This window comes from Lissotriton helveticus, chromosome 2_1, assembly GCF_964261635.1.
Source record: "Lissotriton helveticus chromosome 2_1, aLisHel1.1, whole genome shotgun sequence".
Lineage (NCBI taxonomy): Eukaryota > Metazoa > Chordata > Amphibia > Caudata > Salamandridae > Lissotriton > Lissotriton helveticus.
In genome coordinates, this window is record NC_136059.1 from 1,173,751,202 (window position 1) to 1,173,769,014 (window position 17,813).

Consider the following 17,813-nt stretch of genomic DNA (forward strand, 5'->3'; position numbering starts at 1 on the left):
CATCTTATAGATAGAGACCTCTTGTGTATCTAATATGGAGTGAGTTTGGCTAATGACAACTGATAACTTGTTAACATCTAATGTTGCCACTCACGGACATTGTGTGAGAATGCTGTAAAAATTACTGCGTTATTACATGTTTAAGTCAATGCTAATTCCTTTTGAAACTATATACTATTCCATAACGATAAGGTGTGTGTGAACACATATGCGCTATTACAAGGACATGATGCCTTTGTATATGTCAGTGTTAACTCTTTGTACCGCTCCGCAATGATGATGCCTCTTTACACGCACATGCGCCTCTGCGAGTCGCCCGCTCTCACATTACAGTATGTTTCTGTCAGCACGCATGCGCAGTGAGGAAACATCCGCGGAGCCAGCAGCTAGCGGCGGCACCGCGAGGTGCCTCGACACGCCCCTAGAGGCACGCCCCCTGCCCAGCACGGAGCATTTCTAGCCACACGGTGCAATCGCCGGTGGTTCCCGCTGAAGATTCACGCCAGCAGATCCACAGGTACGCTAAGCTAGAACTCCCTTAGCGAGTCAATTAGAGAGGCTGCGAACACGGGCTGCCCTTCTCTCTTTTTAACAGCAGTGGAAGCACATAAACAAGAGCTGACACTATGGATACATTGCGCTTCATGCTTTTCAATTCAGTTCCAGATCCCGTTCTGTCTAAGGAATCAAAGGGACTCCAGTAACTATTTTAGCCTCAATAACGGACATGGATACATTGGGCTTCATGCTTTTCAATTCAGTTCCAGATCCCGTTCTGTCTAAGGAATCAAAGGGACTCCAGTAACTATTTTAGCCTCAATAACTAGCACGTTGTGGAAAGGCTGACTTGAGAACTTAGATACTCCAAGGAATCAGTAACTGCACGGAGCATTTCTAGCCACACCGTGCAAGCGCCGGTGGTTCCCGCTGAAGAGCCACAGGCACGCTGACCTAGAACTGCCTTAGCGAGTCAGATAGAGAGGCTGCGAATACGGGCTGCCCTTCTCTTTTCAACAGCAGTGGAAGCAGATAAACAAGATCTGACACTATGGGTACAATGCGCTTCATGCTTTCCATCTCAGTCCCAGATCCCGTTCTGTCTAAGAAATCAAAGGGACTTCAGTAACTATCTTAGCCTCAATAACTAGCACCGTGTGTGCAAGCTGACTTGAGTACACAGATACTCTAAGGAATCAGTAACTGTCTTAGCCTCATTAACTAGCACCGTTTGTACAAGCCGACTTGAGTACATAGAGAGTCTAGCCAACACTGTCTCTCTGATTCTTACAGATGGTATGATTGATCTACACCAAGACCCTCTCCCTGAATAATTCTTCTAGCTGGTGTCTGATTTACACCACACCAACTAATGGATACAATTGAAGGGGACCTTCAAGTAAGTCTATGTCGCTAAACGCTACACCCATTTATCGAGCTTCTCACGTGCTGTTTAACCCTCCCACTGGGATATATATACATGGATACATATTTTGTACCCACAGATTCATCTCAACCACGCTAATTCTCAACTCATCTGGTTCTCATCCGCAGAAGAATCTAGTAAGTGTTGGTGGTTCCCCTAGGGTTTATCCCTCCTTGACCTGCCCAACGTCATCCTCCCTAATGTCAAATTGTTCCCCCACAGAATACCCCCAACGGCGCGAGTCTCCAACTGAAGTGGGACGTCTCCAAACGCCATAATATATGTAGGTACACCTGTTTGTGGGCCATTGAGTGATGCCCTTTTTAATTTTTAATTTCTAATTCATCCTACTGAGTGATATGCGTATCTATTTCCGTAGGTGCTCACTATTTCTATAGTCCTGATGAAGACCCCAGACTGAGGTATCACCTGCCCTTACCATAGGGGTCGAAACGTCGACAACATTATTTTCAACATACACGCCACAACAGAATTAGCCATATATGGCCTCCGTGTAATGTTTATATAGGGAACCGTGTGATCTATTGTAGACTGGAAATGTTCTCAGATTGATACAGAATTGTTCACAGGACACAATTCCTTTTCTATGTCCCTCAATCTATCCCCACCACACCCTACCCTACTGAATCAAACCCCCCCCTTTTTCTTTGACACCCTCCGAGCACTATATTGAATGATGACTTCATCAATTGCCATGTATTGTATGAAATGAAATATAATACCTGTGAAAGTACTGGATATCACTTTATACAGCTGAATTAAATTCAGTTCCATATTTATTCTGTTTATGTGTGTACCTTTTAGCAACCACAGATGAAATTAACGTGACGTTTTAGTCAACAGTACCTTTAGATGCGACAAAAGTTCCAAGTGAAAGCTGTAGCATTGAAAAGCAAGCGATGAGTCACTCCTGAGACCCTGGGGAGGCGATGCGACAAGCCCACTGGACGCAGCGGGTGTGTTACGATGACTCCGGTCTGTATGGGGAGGGATGCGATACCTTGAGTGGATTCCAGTGCACAGGTTTCGGTGGAAGCGGCTCGCAAAAGGTACGATGCGACGATCATCGAGGCGGCAACGATCTCCGGTGCGGCGACGAGATCTTCTCCTCTCGCGGCCCATCGAGGCGATGGCTCAGCGACGACTCTCGCAGCGACGTGATGCGGTCCACAAGCAAGAGGTGTGATGATCTCACCCAGTGACGCCAGGCTCTGCGACGATACTCGCAGCGATGGTAATCTTCCCGCACCGGACTGGTGCGTCTCGCAAACAAAGGATGTGACTACTCTGGCAGCGCCAACAGGCGCTGCGATGATCTCAGCCTTCGTAGCGGCGGGAATTTCCTCACACTGACGGGGATGCACTCCGCAAGCAAGCGATGAGTTAAAACGTGCAGAACGTTTTTTAAATCGTGGTTTCCAGCTTCCCAACACATGTAAAACTTCCAGAAGCACCACAACTGGCCCAAGCATTCTAGGAAGAACAGAACTCTCTAGCAGAGTTCAGGGAAGCTGGGGGTGAAGTCCTTTTGTTCCTGGGACTTCTTAACAGGGAGCCAGATTTTCTTCAAGCCCTTTTAGATTCCTTCAAGCAAGGGGACACAGCACACAGCAAAGTCCTTCCCCTCTCCTTTTTTTTTTTTTTTTTTTTTTTTATTTGCAAGACTTGTAATGTAAACAGATGAAAGAGAAGATTCACACTGCGTCACGCCAACAACCCGGAGGCAGGCCGCTATCAATAAGAGCATACATAAAAGTGCAAAGAAACAATCCAGGGGCCGACATCCGACCTGGTCAGTCAAGCAGATACAAACATGAATTACAATAAAATCTATAGTGTGCGCAGTGCAGTATCAGCAAGGAAATGGTCATGCTTTTCTCATAGTGCCTCAGACAATTAGAAGATAACAACAAATGGGGAGCCGCTCCTAAAGAAGCAGCGGTCAACTATCCGCTGCAGCGGCCCGTGGATAGGATATGTCTATCAGCACCATTGTTTCTCCCAACAGGACCCCCCCAACAAGGTAACCCAAAAAACCGTCTAAACATAGGTGCAAGTACTAAGAAACAGCATACATACAACACTTCAGTCCACAAAAGAGACGCGCGGGCCCACAACGGATCACTCAGAGAGAGGGCAGGTCACAGTCAGGGCGTGTGTGCAAGATCATCTCCTCTGTGCCCGTATTAGCAAAAGGGCGTGTGGGGGGAGGGGGGGAAGGGGCAATCAATAGGCTACAGGAGGGTCAGCGGGAGGGGGAGGCCAGGGACACGGTCGGGTCCAGTGGGGGCAGCAAATGATGTGCGCGCGCCAGGGTAGGACCTGATCACTACTGCGCCACCACATGGGACGGCAATTGATAACCCATTCAGCGCGCACCCTCAGCCCATGTCGTCTGAAACACTCGCAGCGCTTGGAGTACCTGAGGTGTCCGATCTCGCGCGCGCTGCAGTCCACTGCACAAACGGGCCCCATATGTCAGTGGGTCTGGAAGCGGTGGGCATGGTCTCCCAGTAGTGTGCCAATTGTGTGTGGCCATAAGTCACATCCCTAATCCAGCTCTCGAAGGAGGGGAGACCCGGCCTGCCCCAGTGTAGTGCAATCTGACGTTTGGCATATAGAAGAAGCAACGCATGCAGTTTCCTGTCGCAGGGTGCAGTGTCTTTAACATACCCCAGCAAACCCAGCAGTGGGGACGGGGAGTCATTTCTTTGTATGATGTGATTAATGGCAGTAAAAATTTCCAACCAGTACGCGCACAACTTGGGGCAGCTCCATGCCATGTGAATAAAGGTCGCATCCTCACCCCCACATCTCCAGCAAGAGGCGTTCTCCCGGAGACCCATACGGTGTAACAGTGTCGGAGTGCGGTAATATCGATGTAAAAATTTGAAGTGGATAAGCCTTAATCGATAATTAGGGGATAGGGCTGTTAGTTGTGCACAGCAATATTCCCATGTGGCGTCCGGTAGCTGATTCTCTAGGTCAGCAGTCCAAGCGTGTTTGGCCGTAGCCTCTGTCACCGGGGCCTGGTCCTGCATGCTGTTATACAGTCTGGACACCAGCTTTTTAGGGGAAGGTCGTGATAGCAAGTTTTGGAGGGCGGTTAGTGTGCAGGGTTCCTCCGGGAAGCTCGGTCCCATCTTCTTGCAAGATTCCCTAAGTGAGTGATGCAATAGTGTGTCAGCAAATGAGCAGGGCTGGTCCTCACCACCAGCGGACACCTCGAGGAAAGTACCGTCCGGATATAAGTCAGCAAATGTTAGAAGGCGAGTGTCACGGATGGAGAGGACACCGCCCCGTGCCGTCAAACAAGGCAGCATCGGGTTACCCCTCAAGGGGATGGCTGGCGCATAAAGCAGGGGGAGACCGGCTCTCTTCTGGAGTTCTCGCCAGGACCAGCGGACCATTTCCACCGTGTCCACCTCACGCGACGGACATGTGACTTTACCATACAATGCCACCTGTAGGGGCAATGGGGCGACCACTGCTAGTTCCACCGCCACATGCGGCTGGTACGGGGTGGGGTAGGCCCAGAAATGCAGGAACTGGGCCTGCGCACAGAGGGAATACAGCTTCAGATCAGGGGCACCCAGGCCCCCTTGACGGAGTGGAAGCGTGAGTAAGTCCCAGGAGACTCTGGCCTGACCGCCGGCCCACACCAGCTTCAGCAGCAATGAGCGTACACGAGCATGGAAGGCCGCTGTCATAGGCAGTGGTACGTTGACAAACAAATATAAGAATTTGGGGAGAACCACCATTTTAGTCAGTGCAATCCTCGCGACTAGAGACAGCGGTAGTTTGTTCCAAACCTCGACCTTCCCTCCCAGCCAGTCCACCGCTCTCCCGAAATTCAGTGACCACAACTCCTGTATATCTCGGCTGATCCAGACACCCAGATATTTGACCGCCTCCGTCTCCCATCCGAGGGGGTAATCAGGAGCAGGGCGATCAGTGCTCTCCGTCAGTGGGAACGCCACCGACTTTGCCCAGTTGATGGAGATCCCCGCCAGGCCCTCAAATCTCACAAACTCGCGGAGTAGCGGATTTAGGTTATCTTTAGGATTCAGGACGTACAGGGTGACATCATCCGCGTATAGCGAAATCAGTAAGCTCCTAGCACTAAATCCAATGCCTCTGGCGGTGTGGTGTTGCCTTATACGGGCCGCAAGCGGCTCCATTGCTATCGCAAAGAGTAGCGGGGATAGAGGACATCCCTGCCTAGTACCTCTTGAGACATTGAACGGTTTGGAGATGAGACCATTAACGCTCACTCGGGCTCTGGGTTCTGTGTACAGGAGCTTGATCAGTGTCATGAAATTCTGGCTGAAGCCCATCCGTCCTAGGACACGGAAGAGGTAGGGCCATTCCAGGGAGTCAAAGGCCTTGGTGGCGTCAAGGAACACCACCGCCGCCTGTACAGATGGGTGTAAATAGTGAAGGACAGAGAAGATGGTTCTGAGATTATGTGATGTCGCGCGGCCAGGGATGAATCCCGATTGGTCTGGAAGCGCAATCATGGGCAACATCGGTTGTAACCGATCTGCAATGACCTTCGCGTAAATTTTAGCATCCACGTTTATAAGCGATAGGGGCCTGTAGGAGTCTAGCTGTCGCTCATCTTTATCCGGTTTGAGTAACGTGATAATCAGAGCTTCCCGCATGGAGTCCGGAAGGGTATTAGATTCAAGAGCCTCGACGAATACAGAGTGTAGTCTCGGCGCCAGTTCAGCTACATAGGTTTTATAGAAGGAGGTTGTCAGGCCATCCGGGCCAGGGGCTTTGTTGGCCGGCATGCTTTTAATCACCTGGGTGATGTCTTGGATTGTGACTGAGAGGTCCATGTACTGTCTGTGGTTATCGTTGAACCATACGAGCGCTATGGAATCAAGAAAGTCATTTAGTGAAGGCGGTGCTGTGGGTTGTCTTGAGGTGTACAGGGTAGCATAGAAGTCAGCGAAGGCGCCCAACACTGCTTCTTGGCCCGTCACTAAGTGTCCGGATGTATCATAAATAGTGTGTATGAAGTTCGAATTTGTGCGAGGAGTAATCAGCCTGGCAAGGGTCCTGCTTGGTCTATCCCCTTCCCCGTATCTGCGCGCCTCAGCCTGTTTCCCCAGAAATTTCACCTCCCGTTCCGCTTCCTCATTGAAAGCCAATAGCTTGGTTTTTAGAGCGCCAGCATTCTCCAACGACGGATCCGAGCTAAAAGCAGCATCAAGATCCTTCAGTTCCCCCTCAAGTTTAGCTAGCGTGTCCCTTATGGAGCGAAGGACCCCTGCTTTCCGTGCTATACACTGACCTCTGATTACAGCCTTGAAGGCATCCCAGACTAAAGCCTCGGATGGGACAGATCCAGCATTCTCCTCAAAATACGCAGTGATGTCCTCTCTGATCTCCTCCACGAACACTGGGTCTGTGAGTACGTGAGGGGGAAGGCGCCATTGAAACGCCCTGTGGAGAGTGTCGGGAGGGCTCAGTTCTAACATACACGGAGCATGGTCCGACAGCGACCTAGCCATTATATCTACATTTGACACCCATGTCGCAACTTCAGGAGACACCAACCAGAAGTCAAGTCTAGACCAGGCAGCTTTGTGGCAGGTGTAGCAGGTCCCCACCCTGACCCCCGGATTCCTAGCTCTCCACACATCCAAAAGCAGACCCTCATTCATGACATCAAATATCGCCTGGCGCGCTCCAGCATGCTGTGGCCTGCTCACACCCTCACGATCCATGTCATCATTTAATGCAACGTTGAAATCTCCCCCCAGTACAATCGTCTGGCAATGTAGTAACTCAATCTTCGCCCAAACACTCCTGAAAAAATCAGGATCGTCCACGTTGGGGCCATAGATTGCAGCCAGGACAATGGGACGCCCCTGTAAAGACCCATGTAGCAAAACATACCTTCCCTCCGCATCACGTATCTGCGAGAACTCCCTCCAATCCAGCCCCCTGCGAATGAGTATGGCAACGCCCCTCGCATAACTAGAGTAGATGGAGGAATAGACATGTGCCCATCTGGAATTTTTCAATCGGGCCGAGGGGATCACATTTAAATGAGTTTCTTGTAGGAAGCAAATATCGACATTGTGTCTGGATAACATGCCATGCAGTAAACGGGCCTTCTTGTAGTCCCCAAGGCCTCTAATGTTCCAAGTCCATAGTTTGATACCCCCCATTAGAGTGCAGTACAACAGAGGATTCCCCCTACGTATCCCCACGTACAGAGGCCAAACGAGTGCCCAGCCATCACATCTGCAGACCCAGCGCGCAAATATATAAGCATGTGTAGTAGTACATTGCACTTAATACGAACAAAAACTCGCAACTCGAGAAATCCCCCCCTCCACCCCCCTCCCGCAGCAACCCCCCAATTAGGTCGTGACATATCCCAGAAACTCACACGCGTAGCGTGGAAATACCCCAACATCCCTAAAACCAACAGCAAAAACAACGGGAGGCACCCCATGGGGCGTGGTGTGCCCAGCGTACACCCCCGTGTGAACAGGGTGGCCACAAATTAGGGATAAGGGTCCATGAGTTCCGCGAACCCCCCGCGCCGGGATCCCCCGGTCTTACCATATTTAAAATGTCCAGAGGAAGTAGGGCACCATTAAATGCAGCCGGAAGTCCGGGGACAAGACAGGGCCTTACCCAACCCGCATCCAGGTTGCACGCAACATCTGTGAACGGGAAGTGTCTGCACCAACCCATGTAATACACGAGGTGGTAAACCCACGACGTCTCAGTTCCGACACCAGAACAACATTCAGTCAATGTCACTTAGCTGGTCCGTCGTGTCTTCATGTCTGGGCGATCTTCTCCTAGTCCCCGCTCCGCCGATGTGCTTGGCGAACTTGAGCGCCGATTTCGCATCCGTAAAGAAGTGGGTAGTGTTGTCATGTAGTACTTTCAATTTTGCCGGGTACAGCAGAGAGTACGGCACACCTGCCTGTAGGAATAGTTTTTTCGCCGGTAGGAATTCCTTACGGGCCGCTTGCACCAGGGGGGTGAAGTCTGGATAAAAGGAGATGTTGTTCCCTTTATGGGTGATTTTGCCCTTCTCTCTCGCCAGACGTAAGATCAAGTCCCTGTCCTGGTAATTGAGCAGTTTAGCTAGGATGGGCCGAGGTGTAGCCCCTGGTGGTGGTTTCTTCCCTAGCGATCTGTGCGCTCTCTCGACCGTGAAGACTGAAGACAGGTGTGGGTCAAAGAGTTCATGCAAAAGGTCCGCCACATATGTCTCCATCTTGTCGATGTTTGTCGTCTCCGGAATTCCCGTTATGCGTATATTAGATCTACGGGAACGTGCTTCCAAATCGTCTGACTTGGCTCGCAAAATGCCTATCTCTCGTTCCAGAGATGTGATATGTTGCTTGGTTTGCTGCTGGAATTCACAGCATTCAGTTTGTCTGTTTTCCAAGCAGTCTAGCCGAGTCTCATGCACGTCAACCTTGGATTTCACAGATTCCAGTTGCGCAGACATGGCGTCAAGCTTGGTATCGATACTTTTCAGACCGGATCTCACCTCCATGATAAGCGCACCAAAGTCTATATCGGCCGGCAACCCTTGCGACGATGCCACGCCGCCTCCCGCTTCTGTAGTAGGGTTCTTCGGAGGACGACCATTGTCAAAACTGATCCTGGACTGCCTGGCTTCATTTTTCCCCATCGCGGCAGTGGGACCCCAGCAGCGGTTGGCTTGGGAACACAGCGGCCCACTGAGTAAGTTGCGTCGATCTGTGTGGTGCAGGGATTATACAGGCAGTTTCGGGGGGTCTTGAAGTTGCAGCCTAGTGTCCAGGTCCCAGTGGAGTGTGTGAACCGTACACGCGGTGTCCGCAGCGTGCCAGGTAGACCCACCACAAGTCTCAAAATGGCGGGCTGATTGCGTAGTTTACTGCAGCGGCGCCGCGCTTAGTTAGGCGGCAGGGCAGGTGGCCGGCATATAATGACAGGGCTGGAGCCCCCCAGTCTCGCAGTAGTGTAGGTATTGCGCCAGTTACATTAGTTATGCACACCGGTACCACCGAAGCTTAGTTGTGAGGGCATGAGGGCGCCAGCGGGGGCTCCGCCACACGCACCGCTGTCCGCTGTACCCCGTCCGCCTCTGCCAGTGGTTGTAGCGGGGTGCTCACCTGTTTGCCCCAGTCACGGTCACCGTGCGTCTTCTCTGCGACAGTGACGGGCCGAGTCCCGCGTCTCAAATAGATCTGCCGACAAGCAGGGGATCCGGCCGACGTCCGCGTCCCAGCCGACCCCAGTGCCTATGACCTATCCAGGGCTCTGCAGGGGTCCGCCTAGGATCGTTCAAAGCTCCGGCACCGCCGTCGGCAAGTTGTCCCTACTCCGGTCGCCGGGTAGTCAGAGGCCCGCAAAGCCGCGGGCTGTAGTGCGCCGCGTCGCCCAGGGCTGATCACTTCCGCCCAGTAGCAGGTCGGGCGTGCAGGTCGGCAAAAAGCGGAATGGCTCTAGTCCCCGTGTTGCTTCCACGGTGTGTCCCAAACTTTCACTCCGGGACTATGGAGGTGTCCGCTGTCGAACCCCGAGGCAGCGGGGGTCCGCAGTCGCCAGGAACAGGATTAGAGCAGGATTAATTATTGTAGCCGGCGGAGCTCACTCAACGAGCGGCCATCTCGCAGCACGGCTAGCCACGCCCCCCCCTTCCCCTCTCCTTGGCAGCAAAGCAACTGCAGGTCAGTCCAGCAAAGCAACAGCAGGACAGTCTTCACTCTTCAGTCTTCCATCTTTCTCATTGGCAGAGGTTCCTTTTTGATTCCCGGATGATGTATTTTTCTGTAGTCTAGAGTCCTGTACTTATACCCCAAAAAGTCTTTGTTCCCTTTGTGCAGGAGGGCTCCGAGCCCAGTCTGAACCAGTTCTGGAGCACTCTGTTTACATGACTCCTTCTTTCCTTACACAGTACAGAGCAGAAACATCAGACGCCCCAAAGGAGGTGCAGCCAGGATTGTGGAGGGAAAGCTCAGCCCTGGAGCACTTTGTTGACATGATTCCCTCTCTCCTTTCACATTGCAGGGCAGAGACATGAGACACGCCAAAGGGGGTGGAGCCAGCACTGTGGGGGGCAGGCACAGTCCTATTCAGGTCCCAGGTACAACTCCTCCCTCTCATCTAGATGCAGATCTCTCTATTCATGACTGGGTGGACTCATTCTGTCTCCTGGAATCCCCCAGCCCTGCAAGGTCAGGAAAAACAAGGGGGGAAGAAGCAAAAACGTTGGGGATAACCCTGCAAAAAGGGCCAATTCCAACACAACCCGCTTCCAGCCTAAAGCCAGGGTAGACCAAACGATACCTCAATGGGATTCCCTGTTTAAGGTGATAGAACACAGAAACTGGCCCAAACAGTGGGGCACTATTCTTGTTCTACGCCGTCCTGAACCCAGTTGGATCACTCTATCCATACTCCCAGGGTCCACCACGCCAACCCATGTGGAACTCTTCTCCTCACCTGTGGGCACCATCTGTGCAGCACCTAAACTTAACTTGCTCACAGGTGAATCCCAACAGACAGACAGCAAGCCACAGTGGCCACCAAAAGTGGTCAGGGATGAGACCCAGGCCTTATGCCTCTTAGGGCTCTCAACCCCTTGTGGTGTCAGAGGGTGGGGGGCAGTAGCCCCATGTGCTCGGCACCCTTTTTCCACTCTCCCTCCTGCCAGGTCAGGCCTGACATCCTGGCACTGGCCCCCCAGCCCTGGGTCTGTACCCTCAAACTGACCAGAGGTCACGGGCGAGGCTCTCCTTCCCGTACCTCTCCTTCTGGGGTCCTGCCCTCTGCTCCCAGGAGAGTCATCCACAGAACACAAATCTTTCACCAGTTCAGGACCTCTCTCCGGCAACTGGTCTCCCAATCTAGGGTCTAAACCCTTGGGTTGCACCGAGGTCAGAGGCGAGGACTCCCTCCCTCTGCACCCCCTCCAGGAGGAATACCACAGGAAGCCAAACTGGTCAGGACACTGGTTACAGACAGATGTCCTTCTTTCCAGGTCAGGCAGATCCTGAACCTGGTCTCTCAACCCAGGGACCAATACCTGCGGTTGTGCACTTGCCCGTGGCACCAGGACTTCATTGGGAGCACATATGCCCCCCCCACCCGAGGGCGACACATAACTCAGGTGTCATGCGACAGTCTGCCTGGTGCAGATCTCCGGACCCCTGTCCATCTGACAGCGCGGGAAGAACCCCCAGGACAGAAGTGAGGTCACAATGTTCACTCACTGGTGACTCAGCCCTTTTGGCTGGCCCCTGACCCACTGGTTCTCCCACTGGGGACTCCTTCCCCCTCTCATCCCTCAGCCTGGACTTCTGCAGCCTCCCAACTGGAGTGATACTGCCAGACACCAGAACTGATGGATGCCTGGTTACAGGCACTCCCCGTTCACCAGACACTAGGAGATCCTCCTCAAGTGACCTACTAGCACCCTCTAGGCCCCCAACCTGGTGTTCCCCAGACCCTGAGACTGGGTTTCGGGCACCTTGGGACCCGCAGTCCCACACTCACTCCTTCTCCACTGAGACCGGACGTGAGCCCCTACACCCCTCCCACTACACTGGGACCTAACTGGGCCACACTGAACCTCTTCCACCTCACAGGTCTGGACGATATCTGAGCCACTCCTTTTGGGATCACTTCCCAATGCCTCCTCAGACTCTCTGGAATCCACCAATAGGTCTACCTCCAATGCAAGCTCCCTGGAATCAGAGAACTCACACTCCATCGGGTGTTGGCATAGCTCTGGAAAACAGGGACTTAAAATATGCTCTCCAACAAATGAATCACTTAGCCCCCCACAGTTGTTAACCAAGCTACCCTTTGCCTCACCCTCCAGTACCTCACACAAGTACCCCACACCACTCTCCTTAGATTGGCAAGACAGTGTACTACTGTCTCTGTCACACAACCCACACTCTTCTGGCTGGTCTTCAAACTCACACACCAATGTTTCTACCATGGGAGAACCCCTCTCCCTGCACCTCTCATCTAGAGTCAGTAGAGTGTCCCTCCCACCACTGGGAATATGATGCCCTGTGTCCGTCCCTCAATCTACTTCAGGGACACTGCACACCACTGGAGCTATCTCATAAACCTGAACCCCCTGGTGTATGTCAACCCCCTGCCTCAAGTCAGGCGCCACATCGCTGGGTGTTTGTACCTTTCTCTCAGCACTGGAAACTAAAATCTTGCTGCCACCACTTACAGTGCACTCCTCCTCCCTACTCCTGGCTGCTGCAGATGCAGAGCATGGCCCCACCCCTCCATAGACTCTGTGGACTCAGCCAAGTCAGAGTACGTGAAAAATAAAATGATAATAAAATAGTTTTATTATCGTTTTTTTTTCATTTGCAGCCTTTCAGCTGTGGGGCGACACTCCTCTGCCATAACTGAAGAGCCGCCAAATTGCAATATAAGAATTCTGATTACAGTTTTGACACATATACAAATATTCACCAGGATTGTTAATCTTACACTTTTTTTCCTCAGTCCAAAATGATAGAAATAAACACTTCCATTATTAAGTTCCATCTGAAAAGAAATTTGATGAAAATTAGGTAAAAATATAAAATTACCAAAAAGCAAAGTATGCACACCAATGACACAATTTGCCCCTCTTGCTGCTCTGAGCTGTGGGCTATATGTCATCTCATGTGCTCAACAGTCATCTTTTGGACACTGCTACATCTCAAGCACAGAAGTCATCGGAGGTACTTTTTTTGTAAAAAAACATGACTTTAATACTTCAGAGCTACCTAGGCCTCCAACTCTGCTTTTGTTCGGCTTTCTGGTTAACTTCCTGGGTGATGGGGTCATTAGTTTTGTGTTTTCTGAAACAAATGCCCACTTCGGGGTTTCTGAAAAACAAAAAAGATTCAAAAGTTTGGTTGGCCTGTTGACCAAACCTTTTGTACATTGAAAGACGATTCCTTTTAATGTACAGCGATGACTGTTGGGCTTGCGAGCATCTCTAAATCTGTCGGTCTGATGGGAAGAGAACCATCTGTCAAACTCTAATTTGGTCCCTTAGGGGCATATTACCAACAACTAGCGATAATTTTTGTCTCTAACTTGTTTAGAGACAAAAATTATCGCCGCACATCGGCGATTTTTATCGCAGATAAACCTTGCTATTAGCAAGGTTTATCGCAAATGCGATAAAAAACGGCCGCAATGCATGAATATTGCTGAAAAGTCAGCGATATTCATGCATTATCGAGCAAATGCTCTTAGCCATGTTATCCACCTCCCATTGGATAACATGGTGAAGAACTGCTCAGGGCAGGTGTTAGCTTTTGGAGATATTCGCGCTTAGCGCGAATATCTCCAAAAGTTGGTAATAGGAGATAGCGATGTTAGCGACTGTTTCCAGTCGCTAACATCTTGGCACGCCCACTTTGCATGTCATTAGTGATAAATATCACTGACATGCAAAGCGGGGCCCAAGATGGTCGCTATCTCCTATTAGCTGTCACTAACTGGTGTTAGCGACAGCTTGGTAATAGGGAGATAATTTTACCTCTGCTTTCTTGGCTTTTAAAGCCAAAAAAGCGGAGATAAACCCCCTTGATAATATGCCCCTTAGTTCTTTTTCGTTGTAGTTTATTGCTAATTTGAAAATAGCAACTTGCCTGAAGGGGACATTATTGATCATTGGAAAAAAAAAGAAAAATGTAATCGGAACAATAAAAATGTAAATAATAAACATGTGGTACGTTCAAGAAGAAAACAAACTGAAAAAACATGAGTCTGATTTCTAGAACATACTGTGCTGTAGAGATGTTAATGTCAGCACTGTTTTCTAAATACTATAGGTGCTGGCATGACTGTGAGCTTCGGAATAGAGCCCAATTCTATGGAGCAGACATATCTTTCTTGTCTTGTAAATACACTTTGAGGAGAGATGAATGTCCATGGGCAGCAAGACAGAGAGAAAGTGAACATTTTCTATCATTTATTATGGCCCATATTACGAGTGACCCAGAGGACAAAATACAACATTGCTGGTGTCCAAATTTATTTGGTGCGAAAAATACCACCTATTGTGAGTTAGCACAAAAATGGGGCATAGTAATGATTTCATTGCTTTCTGCATCAAAACGCAAATTTCTCAGCATTTTTCCAATGGTAGACTTCAGCCGGATTGACCTGGTAAAATGTACTTGCCGCAAGTTGCAAGTGTGTGGTATTTGCAAACAAAACTCCACGGGCCTAATTTATGAGGCCATGCGTCACTTTTACGCCGCCGGTGCGTCACTTTTTGTGACGTAGCAGCAGCGTAAATAATGTGCCTTGTTGCACCATATTTACAAAGTGACGCATCTAGGTAGATGCGTCACTTTGTAAACCCCTGCGCCACTTTATACCTGCGCCAGTTATAATGTATGCAAGGGGGGCATATTGACGCAAGGAAAGGTCGTAGAAGTGACGTTGTGAAATCTATGAGATTTCACTGCGTCAATTTTAGGACGCCGTTGCGTGAAAATCTTGCACCTGCCTCACAGCAGGCGTAAGACTGACGCATGACCCAAGCCCCATGTGAAAGGGAGCATTGCTGGAGTTGCGTCACTTTTCTGACACGCTCCAGCAATGCGTCACTTTTGCGCTCACAGATACGTCAGAAATACTAACGTATCTGTAACTCCTTGCGACATGATGCGTCATACATTAAATATGACGCATCATTGGAGTCGCAAGGAGTGCGCAGTGAAAAGTGACGCATCTCTGTTTTCACGCAGCGATGCGTCACTTTTCATAAATGAGGCCCCACATTTTGAAATGTGCGGCAACAGGAGTTATTACACATATCGACTTTTTTTTTTTTAGTTCAAAAGATTTTTATTAGGAGCTGCAAAGAGAATCAACAGTACAGGAATAGACGGTTCAGTACGAATAGTTACAGTCACATGGCTAGGAATACAGAAAGTTGGTACCAATAATGCAATTGAGACCATAAAACCATGAGTCCAACATGTTACATAAAATACCCCTTAAAATGACCACATACATTCCGATGATAACTGGTGTCATGTAAGGCCTGACCTTGATGGAGGTAGGCACCACCCCACTATCGCAGAGGCTACATAAGATGAACATTTACGTATCCCAAACCTGTAGCACATGTGGGAGCTGGAGTCATCACTCTGTGGTTAAGAAAGTACAAAAACATAGACTGGCTAACAATCAGAATGAAACATTGTGTGATGACGCGCTTTAGGACCTTGTAGGCAAGATTCAAGGAGGTTTGTAAGCATCAAAATGAGCGTCCAGCGAGGACCAGATTTTCCTCGATGGGGGTCTCCACGGAGTGGAGGTCAAGGATATATTGTCAGCACCTCTCAAGTACGATACCCAGTTCAACCAGTGAGGAAAGGAGGCTTTGCTCGTGCTTTTCCAGTTGTTAAGTATGATTTTAACCCCAGCCGTCAGCAGCAGGTCCAGTAGGGCTTTATCATTTTCATTGAGAGAGACTGCTTTGGCAAAACCTAGTACAAGCGACGAGAATTCTCTTGGTAGAGTAATATGGAGGACTTCCTTCACGAAACCAAAGATCTTGTCCCAATACGAGATAACACTGGGGCATTTGAAGACTAAGTGCTCCAGATCTCCTCCCACCCCTGAGCAGTTCCAACACGTGTCATCGTCCTTGATTTTGTGAAGAAACAACCTCCTGGGAGTCCAGAATGCTTTATGCAGAAGCCAGAACTTGGTTTGAGACAGTGTAGGGCATATTTTGTGGCGGGTGGTGGATTCCCACGTTCTGGCCCAAATTGTGTCCGAGTTCGGTACGGAGGAGAATGAGTCCCAGTATCGATGGATGGGTGCATTTAGGGAGGACGCTTGCGGACGCATCAATTTGTACAAGCTAGAGACTTGGTGTCCTTGTTTGTTAAGGGAGGGGAATAAATCTAGGAGGGAAGGAGTGGCATCATTCAGATTAGCCTTTGTTAGAGCTACTTTAATGTGTAGGAAGTTATAAAATTCAATGTTATTGAGGTGGAACTTAACCTGAATTTCTTTAAAGGTTAGGGGTAGCGCGTTTCCGACGAGTTGGTGGGGGAATATGACGCCCTTGTCTATCCAGGCGTGGTAATTGAGAGGTCTCCCTTTGTATGTGATGGTTGAGTTGTGCCATAAAGACTCCCACTGTGAGTTTCGGAATTGATGTGGTAAATATTTACTGACTTTTAAGAGAGCCATTTTCGTGTTTTTGAAGATTAGACCTGGACCTAGGTTGGGGCTGGGTTTGACAGTGAGTAGGGCGCTGGGGCTGAGCCCCTTCAGTATCGCTTTTTCTACAGATAGCCAAACTGGGCTATAGTCCGGTTGGGAGGATATCCAGTAGGACCCCTGTTTTGCTAAGAAGGCTATTTGGTATATTTTAAAATCCGCCAGATTAACTCCTCCCAGTTTCTTATCCAATCGAAGTTTTTTTAAGCTAATTCTCGCTTTTTTGCCCTGCCATAGAAAAGTCGAGATGTGTTTATCTACTTTAGCATGGAATTCTTTGGAGAGGACGAGTGGGAGCATCGTGACGAGGTAGTTAACCATGGGTGATATCATCATTTTTATAGTTTCGATACGGCCCCACCAGGTGATGAAACGGGGTGACCAGCCGTCCAGCAAATTTTTGATTTTGTTCAGGATTTTGTTTTCGTTATGTTTAAGGGTACTCAATAACTCATCCGTGAATTCGATTCCCAAATATTTAATCACTCCTGTTTGCCAGAGAAGGCCGGAGTCGCCCAACACCTCTTTCGAAGTGTGGACATTTAGAGGTTTTACTTCGGATTTATCCCTATTTAATTTGTATCCGGAGAGGGAGGAGTATCTGTCTATCGAGGTCATTAGGGCAGCAATGGAGGTAGTAGGGTTTTCGGTCGCAATCAAGATATCGTCCGCATATGCAGCTAACCTGACTCGCGTGTCCCCAAAGGAGATACCCGCGATGTCTCTGTTAAGTTTGATGTCTGTAATGAGGGGCTCAAGGGCTAAGAGAAAGAGTGCTGGTGAGAGAGGGCAGCCCTGTCTTGTACCTTGGTAGAGACGGAACGGTTCCGAGAGGGTGCCGTTTATAGCTATCCTGGCCGAAGGTGCAGAGTAGAGGGCCATCACCATCCTGGTGTAGGTATCTCCCAGGTTGAAGGCGTACATACACTGGCGCAGAAAGGACCATGAAACCTTGTCAAATGCCTTTTCCGCGTCCAAGGTTATTGCTACCATTGGCGCGGAAGAGGATTTTGCCTTTTCCAGGATGTGGCATAGTAGTCTAGTGTTGTCGTTGGACGTCCTGTTCTTTAGGAAGCCAACCTGCGAGGGGCTAATTACTTTGTGGAGAATGGAGTTT

General features: G+C 49.8%; 1 protein-coding gene and 1 long non-coding RNA gene across 2 annotated transcripts in view; both read left to right on the forward strand.

Annotated features, from left to right (window-relative positions):
• The window catches only part of LOC144818524 (serum albumin-like), a 236,275-nt gene that overhangs the window by 149,527 nt on the left and 68,935 nt on the right, over positions 1-17,813 (forward strand). The gene's annotated exons all lie outside the window — the stretch shown is intronic.
• LOC144818525 (uncharacterized) lies at positions 1,522-1,869 on the forward strand. Its single transcript, XR_013607131.1, has 3 exons — positions 1,522-1,560; positions 1,646-1,706; positions 1,803-1,869. It is a non-coding gene; the product is annotated as an uncharacterized LOC144818525 (long non-coding RNA).